Raw genomic sequence first — 4942 nt, 5'->3', positions numbered from 1 at the left:
TTCTTGTAAGAGGAGTGATCGTGCCGGAAAGTCGATCGAATAGTGGAAGAGGTCGAGAGGCGGAATATCTCGGTGACAGTGGATGTAGGCAAATTTATTTGTCGAACCACTATAAATCTCGTTTGCATCTCTCTAACTCTATCTCTTTAATTTCTGCACTTTAAATTTGATTATTGACATTGATTGGTTTAACTCGTAGTGATAAGTTTATTGAACTCATTGTATGATATTAGATTGGTTCATCTTGTGTACATCAAGTGGTTGTGCTATTGCATTAACTTACATAATTTTATGTACACCAAGTGTTTGATAAAAGTACCTTGTTAGATTAATTGTCTATATTTAGTTTTAATCCTTGAATAATCGTATAAACTCTAGAAAAATATTCAAAATCCAATTCACCCCCCTCTTGGGTAGCCTTATTCGGGACAACACATTAGAGAAAGGAATGAGTTTTGTTGTGATTTTGTTGCTAATAAAGTAAAGAAAAGAAAGGAAATTTATGTGAAGAAAATTCAATAGTAAAAACGGTAAGGTGTCAAGGATCCCTTATGTTTCGTTCACCAATTTAAGTTTTGATTCACAAAATAAAAGGATAAAATAAATTAAATCTCTATGTTGACTCTGAAAATATTATTATTACAAGCTACCCAAAATTGACAATATATCAATTTTTACAATATTGCAGTAAAAGATAATTTGTAAAATAATTTGAATAACAAAATAGTGCATGATAAAATTATAAAAGAAAAGCGTGACTAAACTCATATAAAAATTGGCACACAATATTTTGAAAAATAAATGAAAGATAGATGAGATTTAATTCATTCGAATATTGAACATTACAGCACAATGAATCAAAACTCAAATTAGATCACTAACAAATATTCATCTCTAGCCTCACTAAAAGAACTCTAGCCTAGCTTGCAAAATATTATAACAAGTTTTAGAGAGAAAATATGAGAATGACAGCAAGACGACAGAATACTGAATATGAAAAGTCTCCCTCAAATCTTAGGCTAACCCCTTATTTAGAGTGTTCAGAGGTTGCCAGACAAATGAGAAATAAATAATCAAAATGGAAAGTTACAAAAGAAAAGGAAATAAAATAAAATTACACATAAATTAGGAGAAATCATATATATAATTTGAGGAGAAAATTATGCAATTTGCTTTGATTTTGGAGAAGCAATCAGGATTTAGCACCTCAAGTGGACATGTATCGCTAAGAGAATGGACATAACAAGTCAACTTGCCACGTACCGCGATCGGAATGGCTGGTGTGTGCTGTCGTTAAGAAATGCTGGCCGATAGTTAGGGTCCTACTCAGATAAATGGCGCACGCAGAATGGTTGAATGGGCTGGCAGAGAGTTGTCGCGGGGACAGCTAGGGACCAAAGAGGGTAGCTGGCACACGCGAAATGGCTAGATAAACTGGCACTACACAGATGTGGGGTCCACGCGGTTGGAAGTTTAGATGCGCCAGAGACCGCGCGGAGTGCAAACGCGCGCTCTGGGAGTCCTACGTGCTGGTGACTCGTGCGGCGCAAGCTGGCGGAAAGAAGCGGGCGCGAAGTTCCACGCTGACTGATGGGGCCCACTGGACTCGGCGAAAGAAACCGGTTCACCAATCAACGACTAAACAGCTTTATAGAAGTCCCCTATATCCGATAAGTGAATCTCACCGTCCTCTGCTCTTGATTTCCGGCCAAGGAGTAGTTGTGAATTCAGGGAAAGTATGAGGTTTCCTAGATTTGTACAGCTTTTGGGAATAACCATATATAGGGAAAAGTCGAAGATGATATAAACCTAAAACTTCAAAGACGTCACCATCCTATAAATGACAATCATATCTAGACATGATATTTATTAATAATTATCATTGTTTGAAAGGCCTAGACATAATATTTAGGGCGCATTTAGTTACGACGGTGGAATGAAAATGGAATTAACTATATTTTAACGAAAATAGCCTTAATTTAAAAGTAACTACATAATTAATTGAAAAAACAATCACATAAGTATTGTAGAAAAGGGATGCCACTTGTTTTAATTTAAAAAAAAATACAGAATATAGTATATTTTATATTTATGTTTAAAGTAGATGGCATTTTTTTAAATGTTAGAAATTATAGCATATGTTTAATTTTTATTTTTATTTTAAAGTCCCCTTCTCCCGTTTCTCTTTCTCTCTCAACGGCGACGACAACTTTAACAATCTCCGGCGGCGACTTCCAAATCGTGCGTTTCAAATCGCGACGTGCTCTCGGTGAACGTCGGCTTAGAAATTCAGGTGGCACCTCTTGAGTTTTCTCCTTGAACGTCTTCTCAGCTAGCTTTTTGCAAGAAATCATCGAGTTTTTTTTAACTAAGGGAGAATAATCATGGAAGATCCTTGACTTGAGGACTAAACTTCATCAATTTTAGAAAATTAACATTGAAAAGGAGACAACTACCCCTTAGAGTGCATGAGTTTGGATTTTTACTCTTTATTATTGATTAATATCTTTTTTAGTCAAATAATTATATTAGTTAAAAGGATATTAATTAAGAGTAAGGAGTAAAAATTTAAATCCATGCACTCTAAAGATGAGTTCAGTAATTTTTATTGAGAAATTTTCTTAACGAACCGAGAAAATTTTTTTTTTCAAGTCCAATTTTTGCAAATGGAAGGAAAAAAAGGAGAATAAGGAAAATAGCATAAATATGGAGGGTACTTAAAATAAGGATTATTTTTATAAATGCCTCTTGAACTATATACTTTATCTCAAAGTGCTCCTGATTTTTTAAAATGATTCAAAACATCTTTTGATATATAGAAAACAGCAACGTGTAAACGACAAGAAAACAGCATGTCATTTCATGTCGTTTCAAGAAGCAATATGTAGTTTGGTGGACAAAAGACAACATGTCATTTCATGTAATAAAACGCCATCCTCATCTCCAACGTGTAAACGACATGTCGCTGGTAAAAAGCAGTCCCGCAGCAATAATCGTTTTGTGCCTATCGTAAATCGTTCGCTCACAATTGTTGCTCTCTTACTTTTGGTGTCGCACATATGAAAACGACGTGTTAGTCTTTACAATTAATGTCGGTTGCTAACCAAAGCCATGGAATGAAGATATATAAGCAACAAGGGCGAATTTCCGTCGTAAAAATAACATTTCGCGACTCTAATGCTAAGGTCATTGTCTGATCCCACTATCTTGGTGGGCATTTTGTCATTTACCGAGTAAGATCTTACAAATAGGCTAAAAAATTAAACGGCTAAGGGAAAAAAGTGGATAATTATACCTCGTTCATTTCACCGATTTGAGTTTTTAATTTTAATTTTGTTACAGTTAAAAGCTCTCATAAAAAGTCACATCTAACTTTTTTACTACAGTCAAAAGCCCTGACATAAAGTCATATCTCAACTCAAATTAAAAACTCGAATCGGTAAACTAAACGAGACCTAAGAATATACTCGAACAAAGTTCACGCCTAACATATATATAATGCACGTTTCTAACATGAGAATTAATACGTGTCCTTACATTTATTGTCGTTTAAGTTATGTTCCTTCTCCGAGTTTTCTTGTATTTTTTGCTTGCCTTGTTGTTGTTTTTCGTTTTTTTTTTCTTTTCTTTTTTTTTGGTAAAAATTGAGTTTCTCTAAGGAAATTAGGCACGACCTAATTTGAATACCAAGAAAGATAATAGCGAACAAGAAAAATAAGAACACAATCACATTAAAAATTTTATGCAGGTTCACCAAATGTCCAAAGCCGTGGCACCTAATGTCTAGAGCCGCGGTGCTCTACTTTTTTTTTTTTTTCTAGTTCTTGTTTGATTAGGCTGCACATAAATAACAGTTTGGGTAATTTGCACATACAGTCTCTAAATTCTTTAAGTGACCGTTTAATCTTTTTCGTCAAATTTTATTAAATTTTTAGTAAAATATGTCACGTGATCTATTATGTGACTTATTTTTTTAATAAAATGACTTAAATGTCCCTATTAGAGAGCGGGAGGAATGGATAGCGGCGGAGGAGAGAGAGGAATGGGCGGAAACAAGCATGACATTATCTCCATTGCTCAGACTCAAGCTTCATAGAACATACCCATTTCTTAAAACTAAAACTGGGTTTAATTTCCAAAGAGAACGTTTCACAGAGATAATGTAACGCCCTGAAGAATTAATTAAGATTAATTAAGGTAATTGAGATTATTAGTGTGCCTAATCTGAATTATTAATTGAGTTTAATTAATAAATGTTTCTGACACGTGTGAGTTTAAATAGTTCCAAGGTATTTAAATTATTCTCAGTAATTTATTTTAAACCAGAAGTGTGTATGGGCGTATTTCTGGACTGCTCCTTTAAAATGTTGACACATGTCATTTTCTTTTCCTTTTTCTTTTCTTTTCTTTTTTTTTCTTTTTCCTTTCCTTTCTCTTTCCTTTCCCGTGCACTCTCTCTCTCTCCTTCACTCTCACTTTCTCCCGCTCACTCTCTCTCTCTCTCTCATTTGTGTCCCAAATCAAACGGATCTTGAACCAAGCAAAGATTTAAAAATGTTTTCAACGTCAAGAGAAGGATTCGAGGTAAGATTACTGAAAGAACCTCTCTTGAATCACAAGTTTTTGAATTTCAAAACTCATTTTGGTTCAAATAGGATTTTGATGGTTTTTTAGTAAAACTAGAGTAGAAATTGGAGATCTTGGGTTCTTTGGACTTGTTTTAGGACCTAGAACCCAGATCTAGTGGTTTCCCTTTGAAAAATCTCAGTTTGGGACTGGATTTACAGGCTTTGGATTGATTTCCGTGAGCTTCTCTCGCGCAGCTGATTCCACCAGTCGACCAGTGCGGTCGACCGGATCACATGGAAACCGGTCGACCTATGCGGTTGACTGGATTGCAGGCTGACCGGTCGATCGGTGTGCACACTACCGGTGCACACTA

This window comes from Morus notabilis, unplaced genomic scaffold (genome assembly GCF_000414095.1).
Source record: "Morus notabilis unplaced genomic scaffold, ASM41409v2 Scaffold333, whole genome shotgun sequence".
Lineage (NCBI taxonomy): Eukaryota > Viridiplantae > Streptophyta > Magnoliopsida > Rosales > Moraceae > Morus > Morus notabilis.
Note: the sequence above shows the minus strand (reverse complement) of the source record.